At 40.9% G+C, this 24,240-nt stretch overlaps 1 long non-coding RNA gene across 1 annotated transcript; it reads right to left on the reverse strand.

The window, feature by feature from the left end:
• Positions 1–304: 304 nt before the first annotated feature.
• LOC119140635 lies at positions 305–2,009 on the reverse strand. Its single transcript, XR_005101661.1, has 2 exons — positions 1,955–2,009; positions 305–412 (listed from the first exon to the last, which is right to left on the reverse strand). It is a non-coding gene; the product is annotated as an uncharacterized LOC119140635 (long non-coding RNA).
• Positions 2,010–24,240: the final 22,231 nt, after the last annotated feature.

Raw genomic sequence — 24,240 nt, forward strand, 5'->3', positions numbered from 1 at the left:
ATAGGCCCAAAGATCATAAAAGATGTATATAGTGCTTGCTAGACAAATAATTGACTAAGAACAAGGCGTATTCTAGCCCATACTTCATGTGGTTACAATGAAGTTCAGGCACATATACAGGAATACTTAATGTGTTTAATAATTTACAACTCTTTTGGTCTGTTTAACAGACAACAAGCCAACTGAAGCAGAACTTCATTATTAAACGCTTTCACACTGCCATCTTCCACAACATCATATAATGACTTTCTGTCTGTACCCCAACAGGTATTCTTCCAAGAATTATTTTGAATAGTTTCTACAATTAGTGCTAAATTATTTAGCTGGCAACAAAAGAAAGCAAAGTGTTTTCCATCAGTCACTACTGCCTGCGATACAAAAGGATGGGTCACATCTACTTCACTCCAGAATCCTACAAAATAAACACTAGTTATGCAGGACTTGAAATTCTTATCAGCACACACATCTAAACCTCAATCCTGATGTTAGCTGGGGAACAAAAAACCCATCTACACAGAGTAGATAAGCAGGCACTTCTTTATTGCATTGCTGGGTGCTTGTTGGAATTTCCACAAATCAAGCACACCTATGCAGATTTTACCATTACATTTATACACAAAATTACAAGGTAGTACACTCCCAGTTACAATGATTGGTGATTAATTTGCATATAATTATAATATCTGCTGTGTCATCCTCTTCGGTTACTGTGCTTGTGCAGAGGAAGGGTCTTCACCTGGGGGAGTGTCTTCTTGACCTGTGGGTGTGTTCTTTAGTATTATAATGAAGGTAGTTCACTTCAGAACATCTTAAAAGTAAGTTTTGTTGCCAAGTTGGATGGCTAGATGTCCATCTTGCCAAACTGTCCAATAATTCATCCCATACACAATGGAACCTAGGTGTTCTGGTTATGGTCTAGAGCAGGGGTCCTCAAACTATGGCCCATGGGCCGGATACGGCCCCCCCAGGATCCTCAATCTGGCCCCTGGTATTTACAGAACACCCCCACCCCCACCCCCCACCGGGGGTTGGGGGGGGAAACCAAGCAGCCGCAGATGACTTCCTGCCACTTCATCCATGCGCCAGCCCCCTGGCTAAAATGTTTGAGGACCCCTGCTCTAGAGATTAAAGACCAAGGTTAACATGGTCCAGAGAGCAGGGACTTCTGAATATCACAACTTAAGTGACAAGCAACACAGCAACTCATACATCATTGGTTAATAAGTACTCACATAATGCTAACATAGAGACTTGGTTCTTAAAATCGAGATATTTCTATAGCTAACTTTTTTGCAAACAAACACTAACTATACAAAATTTTAGTAAAATTTGAAGATACTCTACAACACTGAATCTCAGAAAAATACTGGCAACTGCAGCAGCCACTTAGGGGTAAAATTCCTGTCTGCTTTACAACACAAGCATTCTTCATACAGACTAAATACAAAGATATAAAACACAAGCATCAATTAAGGATCTTTCCAAGATCAGGGACACAGTGGCATATTTGCATTTTGTACTGTATGAAAGCTGGGCATCAATCACAATGTTAACCCATGCTGGTTGAAAAAAACCACCAAACTGAACAATCAAGGGACTTTTCAAAATTGCATAAGTTATTAATGCATCCAAATCCTGCAAGTGATCTGAGGGGAAATGTCTTTTGACTATTCTACACTTTTCACAGGGCAGTGAACATTTGTTTCATGACAGAAGCATGCATATGTATGCATGAGCATAACTGACTCCCCTAGTCAAAGTACTCCAAGACAAAGCCTTAAATAACTTGCTTGTATATGCTTTGCTTCATTCATTGGATCAATTAATTTTTGAAAACCTACTTAAAGGATAGTCTTCAGAAGAAAAAGCATGAAAAAAAAGTGGTGGGAAGAAAAGGTTAGAGAGCTTTAGAGTATGCATTCATCGCTGGGAAGAATTTAACAGGTTGACTCACCTTGATACATTGCTTGTGCTGCTATCCAGGCAAAGATACTTGCAATACCATTGGCTCAATAAATCAATATCAAGTATTTCTCTTGTAATATTGTCTGAAGATGTTGGAGGAATGTAGAGAGCATTATGGCAGTTGCTGGAGGCTGCGATGCCTGTGAAGGACCTTGAAGGCTAAAGAAAAAAGAAAGTAAGATAAGGTTGGCTGAATGCCTGGAAGACAAACGGGATATGAAGCAAGGCTGGAGCAGATGTGCGATGCCATGTCAGCAGCTGGCTGAGAACATGAAACTCACAGAGAGATAAGAAAGAAGAGAGAAAAAAAATGCAAAAACTTCAGTGTGTTTGTAGCTTAGTAATTAACCAATTATATGTAGCCATGAAGTGTGTGAACAGTATTGATTAACCAATGATATTTTAGTATGGTGCGCGTGAACAACGAACGAGGATATATAAGCGTGGGTTTTGGACTAATAAAGGGTCTTCTGGTCAGATTCAGGAGTCTGTGTCTCAATCTCCTCAGAGGAAGCCATTGTACTAAACATCATATCCTACACCTGCATAACAAATAAAGTGGTTCTTGGTTTTGTAGTGTACTCCTCACTATATTAGGTTGTAGGGAAGACAGACATTACTCTGAGGTAACTGCTACAAGGCAGACAACATGCCTTTCAAATTATTCTTTTAACCAACTCAGTTTTATTTTAAAATTTTAAAAATTCTTCAGAAATGGTGGTGTTGGCCAATGTCTCTCTTAATCTGGGGACAGATTTTGAACAAGGCATATCTCTTCTTCTTGGTGCTGATCTTGGAGAACGAGGACCAGGTTTCAACCAAATAGGAACATCTCAATTTTTAACGAGTTAAGGTTTAATTCCTTGCCTAGCCACGTTTTGTTTGTGAATCAAGGCAAGATCCACAAAAGAACTTTAGTGAGGCCTCTGTCTTGCCCTCTTGTGTCTGCTAAAATCTCTGAATAGTACTGGAACCCACCTTTTTCTTGACAAAAGTTAATAGACTAACCTGAAATATATGGGATATTTCAGAACTGAAAGGATTAGATCTCATTATTTTTCAGAGCAAACATGATATTAGATATTCATTGGAGAAAAAGGCAATGTCTTATTCATGCTTACACTGTGTTTCTCTGACTTAATGGGTGTCAGCTTCTTACCACCTTCTTGGGTTGAGATTTCTATGTTTACAGATTTCTTTGTTTTATGTACGGTTTACAGCATTTGCCGGCTTAGGTAATATTGGTGAGACTGTATGACTGCATTTTGTCAGACAACTGAATTGAATCAGACAATGGGACTCATTTCCAAAATAACTTCATAAACTCCTAGGCCAAGAAACACAGCATTGAGTGGGTGTTTCACATCCCCTATTACCCACAAGCCTCTGGAAAGACTGAGAGATATAATGGGCTGTTGAAGACTATGTTGAGAGCATTGGGCAATGGGGCATGGAAGCACTGGGATACAAATTTAGAAGCAGCCACTTGGCTGGTTAACACCAGAGGATCTGCTAACCATCCTGGTGCTGCCCAAACAAAACCGCTACATACTGTGGGAGGAGATAAGGTCCCCACAGTGCACATAGGGAAGTGGCTGGGGAAGGTGGTGTGGATTGCTCCTCCCATAGGAAAAGGCAAACCCATTCATGGGATTGTCTTCACTCAAGGACCTGGGTGTACTTGGTGAGTAATGGGAAGACCCCATCTGTGCCTCAAGGAGATTTAACCTCTATTGCATTGGGTTTGTGTGGCAAGGTTTTGGTAGCAGGAGTCTACAGGGGTGGCTTCTGTGAGAAGATGCTAGAAGCTTCCCCTATGTCTGATGGAGCCAATGCCAGCCAGCTCCAAGATGTACCTGCCACTGGCCAAGGCTGAACCAATCAGCTATGGTGGTAGTGCCTCTGTGATAACATATTTAAGAAGGGGGAAAAAAACCCCTCCACATCAATGGCAGAAACTGGAAGAGTGGAGTGTGAATATGTGAGAAAAACAACTCTGCATACACCAAGGTCAGTGAGAAAGGAGGGGGAGGAGGTGCTCCAGGCACTGGAGCAAATATTCCCCTGCAGACTGTGGTGAAGACCATGGTGAGGTAGGATGTCCCTCTGCAGTCCAAGGAGGTTAACAGTGAAGAACATATCCACCTGCAGCTCGTAGAGGACCCCACACCAGAGCATGTGAATGTCCCCAAAGAAGGCTGTGACCCTATGGGAAGCTCACAGTGGAGCAGGCTCCTGGCAGGACCTGTGGACCCATGGAGAGAAAGGAGCCCATGCTGGAGCAGGCACCTGGCAGGACCTGTGACCCCAGAGGGGACCCACACTGGAGTAGTATGTCCCTGAAGGACTGCACCCCATGGAAGGGACCCACACTAGAGCAGTTTGTGAAGAACTGCAGCCTGCGGGAAGGCCTCACAGAGAAGTTAATGGAGAACTGTCTCCCATGGGAGGGACCTCATGCTGGAGCAGTGGAAGAGTGTGAAGAGTACTCCCCCTGTGGAGGAAGGAGTGGAAGAGACGTGATGAACTCACTGCAACCCCCCCTTCCCATGCCCCTGTGCTGCTCGGGGGAGGAGGTAGAGAAATCAGGAGTGAAGTTAAATCTGGGAAGAAGGGAGGTGTGGGGGCAAGGTCTTTTTAAGTTTTGTTTTAATTTCTCATTATCCTACTCTCATCTGAATTGTAATAAATTAAACTGATTTCCCCAAGTCGAGTCTGTTTTGCTCATGACAGTAATTGCTGAATGATCTCCGTGTCCTTACTTTGACCCACAACTTTTTGTTATAATTTTCTCTCCCCTGTCCAGTTGGAGAGGGGAATGATAGAGCAGCTTTGGTGGGCACCTGGCGTCCAGCCAAGGTCAACCCACCACAATGTTCCATATAAAATTCAATATAGTATAATAGAGACAATCTTAACTGTTGAAAATATGTTCATTATTTTATGACTTATGTCTTGAGATTATTTTAAAACATATTATATGTTACAACAGCTGCCAGATGATAATTTAAATCAACCCATAGCATATATACATGAAGTAGGGAAAAGTCATTATCTTCTTTACTAATTTAAATCTGTGGACAAAAATGAGCTTCTTATATAATTTTCAAATATCTTTATAGGCATATAAAATGCATATGAGAAGCTGAACTCTTCTATTACACATCCTTCAAAATTAAAATTCTTCTAGAACTACATAACACTCTAAGCAGCACCAATTAGAATTAAGTCTGTATTATTTTTCAACTGCTATTTTAATAGTAGTTTCTAAAAACAAATTCCTTTTGGGCTAAAATTGCCCAAAGTTCATCTATAGATCAAAGATCACCACTACTCCCATTTGAAGAAAAATCAAAGCACCTTTGTTGCAGGACTATGGAAATGGCGGAAAAAAGATGTATTTCTCACCAAAATTTCACTTTAATAAAGAAAAAAAAACATTACTTCAAAGTTGGACCACTTCCTAGTTCTCATGTGAGAGCCAAGATTCCAGATGAATTTAATGAAAGTCCCTCACATCATTTCAAAGTAAGGAGCCTTCCAACTGGGAATGCAAAAGATGCATAGGCACATTGTACCTTCTGTGCCTTTAGATACCATTACAGCAGGGCAGCTGAGAATGGTGATGACATTTAATACCACTCTGGCTTCATAGTGCTGTAAAGATAAAAGCTTATCTTGAAGACATGCTTTGACAAAACTTAGTTTCACTGCATCAATGCCCATTAGCTACAAAAAAATCAGAAGTTCTTTGGGAAAACTAGATTTCTTAGTCAGTTTTGTATTTCACTGATGTTGTAGTGAATACCTCACACATTTCCCATGCATTTAGGAGAACATCTAAACTAGTGGGCATCCCTTATGTGCTGTTTCAGGCCATTGCATGCACATGAGACAAATTTTCCCAAGGTCTGTTTGTATGTGCAGAAAATCCAGGAGTGTGAGCTATTTTTAACCCCTACTCTTTGAGATAACTTAGTGCTAAATTAATATGAAACAAACAGAAGTTGATTGACTGAAGGAAATAAGATACTATCATTTTGAAAGGCAAGTAGAGCTATTTGGATTCTGATGTGATAGTTAAGTGACAGTTCAAGCATTTGCAGTAAGACACTTCATCATTCACACAATTACAATATTCAGCTGGTGAAAGAGGTACACTATGAGAAAATTTGTGGAGTCGGTTATAGTGTATCAAAGATCAAGCTAAGGGAAGACTGATGAGTAGATTTGGCTCAATATGAAGATGAAGGACTGGATGAAGAACACAAGTGTTACAGAGGAAAGCTAATGTATTTAAATATTATTATAATATGGTATTACTGAGGTGGCAAGTGTTTACACTTGTTCTTAAAAGTTGTCATGAAGGTGAAATTTGAAGAACAGCAGGCATTCCACTTACTTTCTCTTTTCTTCTAGTATCAAGAACACCAAACATTTTCATTCAGTTTAAATGGCATACAAATCCAGCTATTGACTGCCTGTGTGCTTTTTTAGAGACTTGGAAGCCTAACTTCAAATCCCATAATTAACCTATAGACTTCTTTCAGCAAATGAGGATTGGTGATCAAGTATTTCTCTGCCACTTTAAAAAAAACCAAACCACTCATTTCACCAAATATGCATAATGTGTGCTCTGTTTTACCAACTTGGACACTTATTTTAGCCTAAAGAAAACTCTAATGCTTGGAAAGTGAAAAGAGCAGGTAGGAAAAAGGCACTTTCCAATCCCCATCAAAACCCAAAGACTACTATCTACAGACCATATCTATAGTATATCCCCTATAATTCTCCAGCTTCAAAAACAAGCTGTTCTCACCAGCAGGCAAAAAAAGTAGACCTTGCAGCACATCCTGAAACTTCATTTCAGGCTATGACAATCCTAAGGAAGTTATGGATCTGAAGAATGCAGTGTGATAAATGAAGAGTATCCTGCCATCTGCATTATATGCTGTTTCTGCCATCCTGAGAAACACTTAAGGAAAGATAGCACAGAGTTGAAGAAAGTCATGGGTCTGCTCTTTGCGAACATTTAGCTGGTGTGGCATTGGAAAGTGTGCTGCCATGCTTGACAAGGTAAATCCACACAGAGGACTTCTTAGTTCAAACCCAACACTGTGCAAAGAGCCATTTTATGGACTGGATATGATCTGTGTCCAGCCAGCTTGGAGACTGAGCCATTAAATGGATCCTTTATTATCTGTATAACTGTAGTATTCAAAGGTGTAATAAACCCAGTACCTAAAAGTCAATGGGAACACTTACCAATACAAAACACACAAAAAGAACCACAGGATCACAGAAGGAAATCCTGTTCACCTAAATGCAGCACCAGGTTCAGTTTCTATCTGAATTTGATATGTCTACTTTTTCTGTGATGGAAAAATACATAAGTACACATCCTTCTCTGTGGCATGTGAAGGCACAGACCCCAAGTCAGTGAAGAAGTGATATTGTTTATTGCATACATAAGTACTGGTTGTATACAAATGCTTATCTACAAATGCTTATCTACCCAAGTTCTGCCCTGGAATGTACCTATGTCCAGCAGAGCACCTTGGAATTTATCTATGTGTAGCAAAGCAGTTGCTCATTACAAGCTGTTCACACGCTTACAGTTTCACTGCCAAATTTGGCCGCTTATCTGTACACTAACAGTTTTGCCAATTCAGCCTTGTTTCTCTACAAGGTCAACTTATTTTCGTCCCCTTACAATTCCCCCTTTTTTCTTTATTAAATTGGATAAGGTTAAGGCTGTGTGAGTTTGAACCTTCATAGCTTGATGGACAGCCCTTTGTATCATGGATCACATCAGGTTCATCAAACATGGCAGACATATAACAGTGGCCAAAACCCCTAGAAATATAACAAACCCACACATCAATATTTTTTGTATCCAAGGTCCTAATCCTAGGGTCCAATCCCAACCTTCAAAAGGATTCTATCTGGAATCTTCCTTCAACTTATTTGTCAAATCATGTAGCTGTTTCAAACTGATGAATTGACACTGAATTATCACTCAAATTCATACAAGCACATTCCATCAAACTCCTCAGTCTGTGCCCATGAGCTAAGAACAAAAAAATCAATCGCAGCTCTATTCTGCAAAGTGGCATGTCACACTGATTGTAGATCAATCAATAATTTTTCAAGGGCCAAACTAGTTACATTAGTCTGTTTGCATTATTCTGGCTTGTTCTCTGGCTTGTCATTGGTAGGAGGTCTGTGATCAGCTGGTCGAATGATCTGAGTGGGGATCCACTGAGGCCCTCAATCTGTAGAGACACAAGCATACCCTTTTCCCCATGTTATTAATTCTACTGGAACGCTCCATTGGTTAGTTTCTGGGTCTTTGCAGTGGACCCAAGGCATTTCCCACCAAGCAGGACAAGAGAAATGTTTATGCACAGTGCTATGGTTGGAAAAGCGGTTTAAAAAATTTATCATATACAGAGCTTTCCACAGTTATTCCTGTGGTGAGGTACCTGGGCTATTCCCCCTTTCTTTGTTTTTGCAGCATGTCTTTAAGAGACTGATGAGTTCGTGTCCAGGCCCGGAATGGTCGGGTCTGGGGAGATTCTTTGTGATTCCCAGAGTGAGATTAAGACACAAACGAGGTCAAATGCCATAAAGAAAAGAAGTTTAATGGTACTCGCATAGAGGCAGGAAATGGAGAGAAAGAGAGGAAAAATAAAGAGAGGTGCAATAGCTACCACCGCATGGAGCTAGGGTCCCGTCAGCCCGGATCGACTTCACGTCAGGTGGGGAATTCCACTCGGTGCTGGTTGTCATGGTTCTTTTATAGATGTTCGAAAGTTGTTCACCTAAAAGTCTCTACTCCTTCCAAGAGCTGTTTTGCATAGCCTCACCCCTCACTCGGTGGTGGTGCAAGCATCCATACCGTCTTATCAGAGAATTTTTCATCCTCTGGGGTCTGGGCGTACTTGCTGGGATGAGGGTACAAAACAGGAGATGTGTGGTTTTCGTGGTCAAGCAGATGCAGCGGTGTTTGGGTAAATGTCCATGGTCCACCAAAGCCAGATATAGACAAGTTCTCTACAGGGCCTCTGTGTCGGTTAGCGGTCAGCCAGCAATGTTGAGACAGATAGCACAGTTCTAATAATGTCCTTCACAGTTCATTCAACAATGGCCTGTCCATTGCATGAGTAGGGAATGCCCATCACATGGGTAATGCCCCATTTTTTTCAAAAACAGGTGTGTGTCTTGTGCTATATATGCTGGGCCATTGATTTAAAGAATCAGTCACCAATATTTGAGTGAGAGGTTATCTTTATTCGGCAGCGCTGGGTGCATGGGGGTTCGCTCCACCAAAGTCATGCACACCGAGGGAACCTTTCAGCCCCCTCTTTATACAAGTCACTCATGTCTATTCATTAACTTTCCGGGAACTCATTAACATATCTCACACCTGGACAATTAGCACATTCCCATTCAAGGACCTAGTATATCTTCAAGTTAACAACATTAACATATCTTGTGCCTGGACAACTAGCACACTCCCTATGTCACCCATTCAAGGATTTAGTGCATCTTCAAGTTAATGATAAGGGTCTCCTCAGATAAACATGAGCACACTGTTCTTTAAATAAATTAGATATGGCCCATTATTCACCATTGTCGGTTTTAATTTGAGCAGGAACTCCCATGGCAGCAAAACAAGCAAGCCAAAGACAGCAAATGTCACAGCTTTTCTCCCTGGTGTGAGCGGTGGCAAAAACATAGTGTGAAAAGGTGTCAACTGAAATGTGAACTTTTTTAAGATTCCCAAATGAGGGAATATATATGATATTAGTTTGCCAAATTTCCCGGGCTTGAAGGCCACAAGGGTTAACACTGGGATAAAGGGGTAAAGGGCTAAAGTTCTGACAGTCAGGACAGTGTCTCACAATCTCCCAGGCCTGTTCTTGTGTGAGCCGATATGAATGTTGCAGTACCTTAGCATTTTGGTGGAAAAAGTCATGTGAAAGCTTAGCCTGTTGATAAGCACTGGGGGTAACAACAGTAAAGATGTCTGCCACCTTATTGCCTTCAACAATGGGACCAGGCAATGAGGTGTGTGAGACCACACATGTAAAACAAAATAGTCATGACAGCAATGCTCCAATAGGAACAAAAGATGCTTCAATAAAACAAATAACTGTTGGTTAGAAACTGTTTTTAAAAATGAATGTTTCAATCTATGCACTATCCCTACAACATATAAAGAATCTGCAACTAGGTTTAAAGGTTATTGTCTGAACAATGTAAAGGCACGAAGAGCCTCAGCTAACTCCACTATTTGTGCAGAGCCCGTAACAAAGGTAACGTCTGCGTCCCAATGCCCTTGCTCATTTTTCCATGATACAACAGCTTTTCCCGAAGGCCCCGAGCCATCAATAAAAACAGTCAGGGCATTTGGGATAGGTACATGAGAAATATGCAGTTTTAATTGTAAGGGTAAATCAGTTAAAGAGTGAAGCAATTTATGTTGAGGAATAGAAAAGGCAATGGTTCCACTAAAGTCATCCAGAGCAGACTGTAGTGAGAGGCTTTTTTTAACCCAAAAGTCAAAGTCCTGCTTGGCCAAAGGCATAAAAATGGTGGCTGGGTCATGGGCCATAAGTTCCTGTAGACGATGTTGACCCTTTTGAATGAGGAGCACCAACATGTCAATAGGAGTTGTCACTGTTTTGGAAAAAGAGTGAGGCAAAAAGACTCACTCCAAAATCCTCAATGGATCCTGGTGTTCAGCTGCCCATTGAAACAAAAGAGCATAAGGCTGAAATTCATTATAAATCAAAACCAACAAAACAAGCAAAGGTAGTATAATGTGATGACTGACGCTCCTGTATGTTACTAGTTATGCTTTGCAAAGCCCTTTTGGCCTCAAAGGTGAGTGTACGCGGCGACAACAAATTAGAGTCTCCTTTTAACAAGGTGAACAAAGGTGCCAGGTCTTGTGTAGTTATTCCCAGATGTGGTCACACCCAATTCATGGTACCCAGTAACTTTTGCAGGTCATTGAGGGTCCTGACATTTGTAGCAAGGTGTAAAGGTTGAAGAAGAATAGCTCTGTCAACAATTTTCCATCCGAGGTATTTTCATGGCGTTTGAGTTTGGACCTTTTCCTCTGCTATACAGAGGTTGGTGTTGCTTAATGATCGTCTTAGGTTCATCACGGCTTGAGTGACCAATGAGGATGATGATGCCGATACTAACGTCATCCATATAGTGGTAGACCAAAACCTGCGGGTACCTTTTGCGAACAGGACCGATAGCCTGCGCTACAAATATTTGACACATGGTGGGGCTGTTTAACATGCCTTGTGGCAACACAGCCCAGTGAAAACGCACGGTGGGTTCCTGATGATTAATTGCTGGTACCGTAAATGCAAACCGAGGTGCATCGTCAGGATGGAACGGTATGGTAAAGAAACAGTCTTTAAGATCAATCACTATAAGTGGCCAGGAGTCTGGCAGCATGGCAGGAGAGGGGATGCCGGGTTGTAAAGCTCCCATAGGCTCAATCACTGTGTTGATAGCTCACGTCATGTAGAAGTTGCCACTTGCCACTCTTTTTTGGTATTACAAAGACAGGAGTATTCCAAGGGCTAGTGGAGGGCACAATATGGCCTGCCTTGAGTTGCTCCTGCACCAGTTCATGCAATTTGTGCAGCCTTTCTGTGCACAAGGGCCACTGTTCCACCCACACCGGTGTATCTGTTTCCCAGGTGAGTTTAATCATTGGCTGCACCTCAGTGGCCCTTAGGAAAACTTTGTCTTCAAGGTAACCCCCCATTGGCTCAACAAATCATGTCTCCACAGGGTGCAGGGGACTTGCATGACATATGGAGTGATATGTCCTCATTGTCCTTCGGGGCGGAGTACTAAAACTGGTTGGGTGCTTTGTTTAGGCAGCTGTATTCCCCCAACACCTACTGTTGCTGATGTGGGGTCTTTCAAAGGCCACTCTTTCAGCCAGTTCGATTGCAAAACTACTGAAACATCAGCACCAGTGTCCACTAGTCCCGAAAAGGGTCTTCCCTCTATATAACAGGTTAATAATGGTTGGTTGTGAGTAATTTGGTGTGCCCACATAATCTGTGGAAGGTTGGTGCCGCCAAACCCACCTTGCCTTTCGCCTCTCCCTTTTGGACCCACATTTTGATATAATACAAGCTGAGCTATTTTTTCTCCCTTATGAATATGGCACAGAGGGGATGGGGTCCAAGCCATAATTTTTATTTCACCAATGTAATTGGTGTCAATCACTCCAGGATGTATAAACAGCCCTGAGCGAGTGACTGACGAGTGTCCCAAGAAAAGCGCATTACAGTCATTCCCTAAGGGACACCAGACTCCGGTTGGGAGCAAATGTACAGTGGTATCAGTGATTAAGATTGACTGGGAGACGGCCAAGTCCAGTCTGGCACTGCTGCGAGTGGCTGGTCGGAGGTCTGAGGCTGTTGTTGGACCATCATTGCTGCCGGATTTTTTGTCTGGGCGCACAGCAGTTTTGTGCTCCACTTCCCGTTTCCCTGATTTGGGGAAAGGGCATGGACATCTTGATGGAGTTTAGAATGGCACTCATTGGCCCAGTGATGCCCTTTTTGGTAGCGTGGGCAAGGTCTTGAAGGAATCTTGGGCCCATATGTTTTTTTCCTATCTCCTGCCCTACATTCCTTTTTAAAGTGACCTGCCTGACCACAGTGAAAACAAGAGCCTCATTGTGCATTTGCCACTACCATTTGCTGTGACAAGGCAGCGGCAAGTATATCTGCATGATGGGTCTCGGTGCCAACATTCTGACAAGCCCTTATCATATCTGCTAATGCAGAGTTACTATTCCAAAGCGGACGCAAAACTCTTTGACAATCCACATTTGCATTTTCAACTGCGAGCTGCGTGAGAAGTAATTGTCTTCCTCTGACTCTACTTGTTGATCTATTGCATTTTGTAGGCAATCTAAAAAGTCTGCATAAGTCTCTTGGGACCCTTGCCGGACAGCTGCAAATGACTGTTTGGGCTTTCCCCCAGAGACCTTTCTTAAGGAGGCAAGAGCTTTCTGGGTGGCTTGTTCAAGTGCCTCTCTAGGCAATTGTACCTGTGCTACCACAGCAGAATATCTGCCCTCCCCCATCAGTTCATCCATACCTATATTTTTCATGTTTGTTAAATTGTCCATTGTTTGCACAGTAGCTAGGTCTCAGTACTCCATTATCCAAACTGTGTACTGCATAGAGGTAAGCGTCATATGTCACAGGGCTTTCCAATCATATGGGGTCATAACATATCCTTCTGCAATGGCAGTGTACAAGTTCATAGTAAATGCCAATCTGAGTCCAAAATCTTTAACTGAGCACCTGAGTTCTTTTACAGCTTTGTATGGGAGTTGCTCCCACACAGCTGGTTGCCCCGCCTGGTACTGGACTGGGAATGCACTGAATAATTCCACATCTCCCTTTCACATAGCCTCCGTTCTGCACTCATCTAAGGCACTGTAGTTTACTTCAGGCAACTCACCGGAATGTGACAACTCAGCCAGTTTTGCCCAATATGCAGGATCTGTGAGTGGGGGCAATTTTGGCTGTTTTGGTCCAGGCTCCTTGATCATAGGGCTAAATGGAGCTGCTGGTGTGGTTGGAGGCACAGGGATTACACCTGTATCGTTATAATCTGATGGGTAAAGATCTGTCTCCCTTTCCGGATCTGCTAAGCCTGGGTCGAAAGTATCATCGGGCTCAGGATCATTAGATAATGACTGCGGCTGCTGTTCTTTATCTCTGCTTGCTGTTGATGAGGCTGTCGTGCTATAATGCAGAAGTTTTGCCTCATTAACAGTCTGTAAGTGGCTAAGAGCTGAAAACACTTGCTGCCACGTTATCAGCAAACTCTGATTTCTCATCATTTCGCTGTCCCAACTCATCCCCGATATGTTTCCATATGGTAATATTCAGCGTGTCCTCCTTAGGGAACCAAGAACAATTGCTCTGAGCCCATGCCAAGAGGGAGGGATAGCTGAGACACATTGTCCCCATAAGTCTTTAAAATTTTCTGCAAAACATCCACATGATTTTTCTGTTCCCGTGTTAATGATTGCCCCATGGTTCCTAGCCACTCACCTGCCATCCAGCAGTGGTGATGAGAGCACTCGCGTATCAGTCTTCCCTTTTCCCCTGGTTCAGCTGGGCTATGCCACCAGAGTTGCAGTTTTTATCCCTCAAGTTCCTGTTCGGGCACGTTTGTGGCATGTGAAGGCACGGACCCCAAGTCAGTGAAGAAATGAGATTGTTTATTGCATACATAAGTGCTGGTTGTGGCAATTGAGACATGGACTCTGAGAGGATGGTGAAGCAAAGACCTTTATTGTAGGTGACTTACAGCTTTTATAGGTTTATACTCTACACACGCTTTGCTAAAAGCTTTATTATTGGTCAAGCTGTACTGTCCACGTGCCCAGCCGCTGTTTACTATAGGCTACTCTCTGCTGTTCATGCTGTTTCCTTATCTTCTAGAGGTTAGACCACATCCTTCTTTCGTCTCTGTTTCATCCGGGTTTCATCTCATACTCCCTCAAAGTTGTTTACTTCTTTATTGCAAGATCACAGCTGCACATTGTCAAGGGCAAGGTCACAGCTGCACATTGTCAAGGGCAAACCCACTGTCTCCATTCTCTATAGCTGGTTATATACAATCGCTTATCTACCCATGTTCTGCCCTGGAATGTGCCTACGTGCAGCAGAGCACCTGGGAATTTGTCTATGAGTAGCAAAGCAGTTGCTCATTACAAGCTGTTCACACGCTTACAGTTTCACTGCCAAATTTGGCTGCTTATCTGTACACTAACAGTTTTGCCAATTCAGCCTTGTTTCTCTACAAGGTCAACTTATTTTCACCCCTTACACTTCTCAACCAAAACATTCCACATTTGAAGCTTCATTCATTTAGTTTGAATAGCTCAAGGCTTGAGAGCAGTGTATTTGGTAATTAAAAAATAATTGCATCTTCTTTGAAATAATAGAGAAACCTTCATTGCTTAGAGTCTCAAGTGCTAACCACCAAATGTACTTGGACTGTCTTCCCTAACTGTACTAAACTTGTGGTATATATGAAGGTCAGCTGATATTTCTCCTTGGTGAGGATTAAGTTTAGAGGATGACTGTAAGATAAATACATGATCTGGCTAATGACTCACAACTGACTCACAGTGAAATGATTGCTAAGACTGTATTTCTAAAAAGAAAAATAAGTACATATAGTTACAGATTTTTTTTCTTTCTACATATCCTTTAAGTGCTGATTTACTGACTTTGGGCATGGCTTCCTTTTAGTATCATAGAAGCACACAGACTGGAAGGGACCTCCAGAAGCCATCAGTCCAACCTCCTACTCCAAGCAGGACCAGTTAGGTCATGTTGCTGATCACTATGTCCAACAATGGTTTGAATACCTCCAAGGATGTAGATTCCAGTGCTCCTGTGGGTCCCTGTTCCAGTGTTTGATGATCCTCATGGTAAAAACTTTTTTTTCATATCAAGTCAGAATTTCCCAAATTCCATCTTGTGCCTTTGCCTCTCAGCCTTTTACTCTGCTCCTCAAAAAAAAAAAAAAAAAAAAAAAAAAGTCTATCTCTGTCTTCTCTAAGCCCTCCCATTAGGTAGCTGAAGACAGCAATCAGGTCTTGCCTGAACCTTCCCTTCTGAACAAGTCCTGGTCCCTCAGCCTCTCCTCACAGGGCAAGTGTTCTTATCACTAAATGTCTTGGTGGCCCTCCACTAAATTAACTTTATTTTTCAAATGTCCTTCTTTTACTGGGGAGTCCAAAACTGGATACAGTACTCCAGATTCAGTCTCACAAGTGCTGAACAAAGAGGGAAGAATCACTTCTTTCAGCCTGCTAGCTTCCCTCCTGTTTGTATGAATGCTGGAGGTTTTCTGCTGATGGCTAGGGTGCACTGCTGGCTCATGCTGAATTTATTGTTGACCAAGACCCTCGGGTTATTTTCTGCAAAGCTCCTCTCCAGCTAGTCAGCCCCCCACCTGTACAGATGCATGGGGCTATTCTGTCCCAGATCTTTGCATTTGTCTTTGTTCAGCTTCAGGAGGTTCCTGTCAGCCCATATCTCCAGCCTCTCTAGATTGCAATAGCCTCAGTACAGTCATAACCATAAAATTGTACGGACAATAAAATGGCCTATACTATATATCACGTATAATACCAAAGTCACTTGGGAACCTAGTATTGGGCTAGCTAACAGTGAAGACAAAGGAAGAAGGAGTCACTGTACGCTGAAAATTTTTAGAAATTCTTCTGCATTGTTACATTTTCAAACTGCATCAATAACATAAGAACTTACCACTATTATGTTTAGAGAGCATCTCACTGATACATATCACATTAGCAGACTAACACTTAGACTACAACTATACTAGTAAAGCAACTGGCATAGAACAGCATACCTCCATACTATGAACCAGTCTTTGCTCCCAAACCAGGGGGGCCTGTACACACAGTTCTTTGGGAATGTTCCCCTGCCCACGCCTAACAACCATCTGGGAGGGTCCAGCTGGCCCAGATCATTGGCTGGTCCAGCAGGTTAGTAATTCTTATATTTGTGCTCCAGCAATAAAAACAAGCCCTGGCACTGGCTAATTTTTGGTTATAGATATTACTTTGGTTTCTTTTCACATCCCTATCTTTTACTTTTCATTGTCCAAACTTCTCTTTAAGCCACATTTCTAGCAGTTCTTTCAATGAGTTAGACTACACTTTATTGACTTTGAATGTGAGATAAGCACCAAAGTCACTTTAGTTATGACTCATCTTACCTAAGTTCAACTGTTGCAAAGTTAGGCATCTAGACTATACTAATTACCAAACCAGAGAGAAAAAAAGAACCTTAAGGGTGATTTTTTCCATTCTTTCGTAACACTTAACACTCCCAGCCCATCATGCATAATTTTTCTGTAAACACATGATTCTAGTGTTACACATTCTGAAATGACCAAAGGAAAAATTTCTTATATTCCAATATTAGATTTGAAATATATTCATAAAAACACAACACCAGCAATATTTTCAAAATACAGGAACTCAATAGTCTTCTTGTCTAAGTGTTTGACAGACATTGGTCAACCACAGGATTACTCCCTGAATGAATCTGACCTGTTGTGTCCAGTGAAAGCTGTCAGATACTCAGTACCCCAAACATTTAAAATCAGATGGTCATTATGTCACAACAATATACTTTTATTCTTTATGCAACATTGCAATGTTGTCATGGTATAACCTCAGCTGGTAATTAGAGTGCCACTCATCCACTCACTCACTCCCCCCTCACCCAGAGGGATGGGGAGGAGAATCAAAATAGAATGTAAAACTTGAGGGTTGAGATAAGAACAATTTAATAATTGAAATAAAATAAAAACAAAAGAACAATTGTTATGATAACAATAACAGTTATAATGAAAAGGAGGGAGGAGGGAAGATCAAAATCTAAAGGGAAGGGAGAAAAAACAAGTGATACACAATACAACTGCTCACCACCTGCTGAATGATACCCAGCCACTCCCTGAGCAATGATCAACAGGCCCTGGACAACTCCCCCCAGTTTATACAATGAGCATTGCATCCCATGGTATGGAATACCTCTTTGGCTAGTTTGGTCACCTGTCCTGGCTGTGTCCCCTCCCAGTTTCCTGTGCCCCTCGAGCCCTCTGGCTGGCAAGGCATGAGAAAATAGAAAGGTTCTTGACTTAGTATAAACATTACCCAGCAACAACCAAAAATGTCAGTGTGCTGTCAACATTGTTCTCACACCAAAGCCAAAACACAGCACTGCATCAGCTACTAAGAAGAAATCTAACTCTATCCCAGCTGAAACCAGGACAAATGTGTAGTGCACAATGCATTTAAATGGCCTTCAACTCCTATTTCAGAGCCGTTTGTTAAAAAGCAAATGGTCTGAAGCTTCCCTTAGAGAAAGCTGCTATGCTAAAGTTGGATTGGGAAGAAGGCAATTTCTGTACAGCTGGTTTTACATGCACTTGGTTTTCAATAATTTGTTTAAACCCTGTTATAACATAATACTCTAGTAGCTGTGGCAGGATTAGCAGCAATACTGCAAATGGCAGTGTCATCAGGTAAAAATGTATAGTTTTGTGGTTTCTGAAAAATGAAGACATTAAAAGTCATTAACATATAAAAGATTGAATCATGGACTTTACAATAGACTGCTATAAAAAGACCAGATGTTGCTCACAGGAGATCTGAATCTGGGTGACAAGATGTTGCTACTTGTTCATTAAATGAGACAATTGAAAATTGCAATTCCACTTCCACCAAAACCTCTGTAGACATGTTAGCTCTTCCATTCTTAGCATTATTTTAACATGACAACCATGCAAGGAATATGTTATAGCATGGATAGAAAATTCACTGCTAAAGAAGCAAAAGTGAGTAATCTTGTTTCTCAAAAATACATATAATTCTATAAAAAAAGAAATCACAACATATTTATAACTGGTTTAGATTAGAACATAGAGGAACATGCTTTCTTAAACAAGCCTTTTTGCACAGAGACATATCATGAACAAGTAACTGTATATTCAGAATGTTGTAACGAAACCCAAAAAGATGGTGACTAGGGCAAGGTTCAAGTATAAATACAATATTAGCAAGCTGTCATTATATTCTGCTCAGATTCAGGAGTCCACTCCTAAAGTTCCTTCTTACTGTCTCCAGATGAGATCAGTTCATGAACACACATGTATGAGGTTTCAGATGAGGTTGAAGTATACAAACTGTTATTTCATGAGTTTTGTCAATAAAACATAACCTTTTAAAACCATAGTCAGAAACGTTTAATGGGCAGTCCTAGGGCTAACTAAAGAAACATTTACTATTTTTACTTTAAGTAGTTTTAAAGTTTACATATGGTGCATTTTATGTAGGCATTTGAAGGACATCCTAGGTAAAATTTTCCTTATCAAATTATTAGTATTTATTGAGCAGATATTTAGGTTAGGTAAGTTGTGCAGGCTTCCCTTATAGTCAATGGATATCTAGTCAACCCAGTCAGTGGAGTCTGGAAGGCAGTTTCTCCTTAGACACATACATTTAGTCAGCTGAGTAAGCTCTCTGACTATTCTCTGTAATGGGAAATTATGCATCCATCCACCATAGTAGACACACATCTGGTAGACACCAAAGCTGAATCTATCCCAGATCACTTATGCAGATAGTACCTTTTCTTCAGCTAACACATTAGGGTTGGACAAAGACAGCTAAAGGTGCTTTAACAGTGTAGGCAAACTTGTACTTTACTGTGACATGAATGAGGTACTTGCTATTCTTCCTGCAAAGGGGATGGGGCAGCTATTGCTTTCTGGAGGGAATGCCCTGGCCCTCTGCAGTAACCTCCTCTTCATGCCCCTGCCCCTCTCACAGTTGCCCCAGCAGCAGTTGGCTTGCCTTGGGGTTGCGATTTATGCAAAGCAAGAAGAGGAGTCTTTGTGCAGTTCCTGCAAGTGTGCTACTCTAGGCAATTGCCTGTATAGTGCTGAGGTACAGCCAAAACCTATTGGAAGCATGAAAAGTCTGTATTTTCATTCAGAAACTCTTAATTAGATTTATGCATTGTTCAGGTACCTGAAAAGGCTGGTTTCCTTATTCACTTACCAACTAATAGCAAGTATTCAGATAAAACAGGTTTCAGTTACCCAAACCAAAGAGAGAATCTAAAAAACAGCTTTGTTTTCTGTCTGGATTTCAGGCACTGGAGTCACTCATAACATGTTTTCAGAGTTCTCTATAACTATATGGGACAGAAACTTCCTATAAAAAACTTCTTTCTACCCACTAAAAACAAAAGAATAAATTCATCTTTTCATGCCAATCCAGAATGGGACTTAAGCTTCAACATATCAGAATTTCCTGTTGGACATTGTGCCTTTTTTCCCCTTAATTTTAGTGCCTTTGCTAGAATGACATCTGAAATGTTGTGATCTCTGATTTACCTCCTTTTGCCTACACTGTACCTTTCTTTGTGTCTAGCAATTTGCACTTCCCTTCCTTCAGTTTTATAATTTTCTTCTTCTCAAGTGTTATATCTTTAAAAATATTTAACATTGAGCCTGATTTGCTCTTTTTACTCCCATTTTTCTTTCAGAAAAACATAAGACACTTCTAAAATCCTGATGCTATCACACATGGACTGTTATATATATCAACAAATTATATTTTTAATTTCAAAATAAGCAGAGTCAGCAGTTGGAACCAGAAAATGTCCTTAATTTTTCTTTTTTTTATTTAACAGCATGGTGTACAGGGTAAAATATTTATACCATTTATTGCTCTTTTATTTGCTCATCCACACTAAAATATCCCCATTTCAAATTAACAGTTTGGTTTAGGGCTTTAACCTACAAATATATATATATATATGTATATTGATTACTTTAGATCTACTTTAGTTTTGTTTTCTATTACCTAACAAAACTTAAACTCTCTTCTCTAAGATGTAGCTTCTGGGATTTCAGAACAACTTAAAAAATTAAATTCCATAAATGATTTTGAAAAGCTCAACTTTCCTTTCCAAGTGTCTAAGCTGATCATTTTACCATTCAAGCAGAGGGAAGAGAGCAGATATAGCTGTACTAAGGGTGGCCTGTAAGTCTGCTCTTCCTCACTACTACAAACAGGTCTGGACTTATCCATGGACAGAGATAACGTAACAGTATAAAATGCTTCTCAGCACAAAGTCAATACTGTTAAAACACCAGCAGTCACCAGTACCTGTACTCACTTCTTAGAGCGGGGAAGGCAGAGGAATGTAGAACATATATGTTAAAATCTGTAACATCAAAGGCTTTGTATTTATTTCATCCTCCCTGAAAATGAACTGCTATCCACCTTTGCAACCAACACTGTCCCATTCCTTGCCTACCAAAACATTTTAAAACTCCTCTGTCCATCCAGCTGTTTCTTTGCCTCCTTTCATTTCCTCCTCTCCACCTGGGGACAGAGGAAGCTGTATGAGGTGGAGCTGCATGGCACACCGGGTATTCTCTCTGAGCAGCAATCTATTCCCACATCATCACCTGCTGTACTTGGTCCATATATTTGGAGCCTTTCTGGCCTTCTGTCCCCAGAGCAAATACAGTGTCTAGGGACCTTAATGCATAAAGATTTCAAGTATTTAACATTCGTGTCAGTGCGCACACGCTTAAAGTTAAGCAGAAGCTTAAATAATAGAGGTAGTTTGTAGAATAAGGGTCTAATTCTGGCAAAGGACTATGTATTGGCAGTATAAATTCTTCCTCCCAAAGAGGAGTCCCTCTGCAGGCCCATATTCTAAAGCACTGGGGCCAAAATCATCCCTGGAATTACACTGGTTAAGCTTCCAAAAACAATCCTGCAAAGAAAGCAGTATGTAAACCCAGCAGATGATTTTGATTAATAAGAACATGTTCCTAAAAGTAAATTTACAGAGTCTTAAAAAAGTACTAGTGTTTGTAACTAGTAAAACAAAATGGGAAACAAAGATACCTTCTAAGATAACACACACTGATGGTTACAAACTACCTGACAGATTACTTAAAAGAAAATAGCTGGCCATAAACACAGAGAGGGATGCTGAGGGGAAGTACGTGTACATGTGTTTTGCCTTAGCCATCTACATTCTAGAAACATTTTTGAAGGTCACATTGCTTGAGGCAGCCAAATCACCCCCAATTTAGAAGCAAGAATGATATTAAATAAGCTTTCTGTAAAGGCCTGTTAAAAGAAAATCCTCCATTTCATCTCTTCTGAGTCCCTTTTTTTATCCCTGCTTCACATTCTCAGTACCTTCCAGCTATGCATGAGCATGCATGTGTGTTTATGTGTGCAAGTTTTCATTATCATGAGCACTGCTATTTGTGAGGCAGTAGTTTTTATAAATAAAGGAGTCAGAGTTCATGTGCCAGCCCACCATCTCCCTTCCTGTAATAAAATTAGTTTAAAATTCATGGCATTTAAAAAAACCTCTAAATTGGGATTGTGTTTATATGGTCTTGTAGGTTTTGAGTTGTTTTACAGGGAGAATGGGAACAGAGTTCCATTTATTTGCAACTATTTAAAACTTACATTTCACTGAAAACTTGTAGAAGGCTTGAAGAACTGAAAGACAATTTAAAAAAAGATGTAAAAATAACAAGAATAATGAGAAAATCACAGGCTTTCACAATTCTTTCTCCTTAATCTCTTCTCTTGCTCCAGAATATTTTCCTTTTTTGATTAGTGTGTTTTTCCTGTTAAACTCAGAGATGCACGCAACCACATCAGTGCTGCCATGCCATAACACTTTTTGCTGCTGCTCCTCCCCAAACCCAAACATGAACTTTCACATTTTGCCAATAACAACCTCTGTTCTCCTTTCTCCTGTTTATTCCAGTTCTTCTAAACTTTTATGGGGAAAAGCCTTTTAGTGTTTCATTTTGATTTTCCTTGTACATTCTAATAGCAACTAATCGATTGAGTCCCTAGGGAAACTCAGATTTCCTAGGTTTTGGATTCTTATATGGCATTAGGCTAGACATGTGCCATACTGCTCTGTGATATGAGAGCTTCAGGATAGCTACGGAAACGATCAGAGGATGACCAGAAAACTTGACAAACTGAGGCACCAACAAAGTTGAGCTACCATCTGAATGGATGGGTTAAGGATCACAGTTTGGGGCTTACATGACCCAGTTCTGCCTCATTCACATGCTAGAGTACCACTGTTATGACAAATGTGGACAAACCTCTCCTTGACCCCAAAGATGGAAGTGCTGGAGACATCCACATAAACTAAACTGTGTCCAAATGCAGTCTGGCAGCATCAGTCCAATGCTGCACCTGAACTAATGCTCTTGGCCAAGGGCTTACTACCTTGGATGCCTCATCACTGACACAGCTGGACTGCATCTGGATCCAAGCACCTATTTTCACATAAATCTAGGCTTGCCACAGCTGATTGGCCACAGACTTCAAATCTCTGCTAGATAAGACCTAGTTTCCCTTGAGATTAAGCTCTAAGCACATCCTGAGCAGAAATACCCATAAGGCACTGAGGGAAAGAAAGGTGGATGAGAGACTTTTCAGCTTGGAGTTTTAAGGGAAGGCCATACAGGACAGTAGGAATAAGGGAGAGACAAGCGAAGAGTGACAATCTGAAGAAAGGTCACAATGCAGACAGGGAATTGTCTGCAGACTCCTGATGCTGCTTGTTGTCATTAAGAAAAATACAAGCACAATGTCTGAAATTAAAGGCAAACCCTTGATTGTCAAAAAGAAAATGAACTCTGACTTCTGTGCACACACAAAAAACCAGCTGCAGCTAATGTTTAATTCATTGTAGTTTGGGGTTTTTTTTAGTTTCCCAGGGAACAGAACATATAGTGATTGAAAGCACATGTTGCTAAACTGATGCCCTAGAAAAATCCCAAGTGGCTTAATGTCATGCAGCCTAATTTAATTTGCATTAATAGTACAGTTTGCCAAAAACATTGCTGGTAGTGTGGGGTTTGGTGTATGTGCTACTGCAAAAAGTAAAGGGAAATCGTATCAACATTTTAGCATACTGTGTCCACTCACTTGCAAAATATATCCAGGGTCCAGATCCCCAGAAATATTTAGAGGCCTAAATGCCACTGTCACTTTGAGAGATGAGGTCTGTCTTACTATATGGGGGTGTCCGTGTTTTGAATCATGTTAAAGAAGTATAGCAGAGGTATTTTAAAAGTTTGTTATAATGAACTCACCCTAGATACGCTGCAGATTCCAGTGGTATTTCCTATACTTCCAGCAGTCTAAAATACAAAATTGGTGATATCTCTAAAACTACAATGAAGTTTGTTTCCATTCCACAGCACGGTAACAACAGCATAGCCAAAGGTTAGACATTGACAAAAAAAAGGCATATATTAAAATTAGGATCAGGGGAAAGCTGTTAAGATCAAATTTAATATGCTGTGATGGTGACAGGTAAAGCTGTAGTCTCAGTGACACACAAAAATATCTACGCAGCTCAAAGGCTGTAAGATTCACAGCTGTCACTTGCAGGAGTAAACAGAAATTTTGATATCTGGTGACTTCCTCTGTAGATTATGAGGACAAGAATAAATAAGTAATTCAAGCATGTAGGAAAAAGTCAAGAAACAAATTAATACACAACAAGCAAGGTCCATCAGGTAAAACAAGAAACTATAAGAGAATTGATACTAGGAGGATGTTCAGGGAAAGGTCTGTTC

Source organism: Falco rusticolus, chromosome W (assembly GCF_015220075.1).
Source record: "Falco rusticolus isolate bFalRus1 chromosome W, bFalRus1.pri, whole genome shotgun sequence".
NCBI lineage: Eukaryota > Metazoa > Chordata > Aves > Falconiformes > Falconidae > Falco > Falco rusticolus.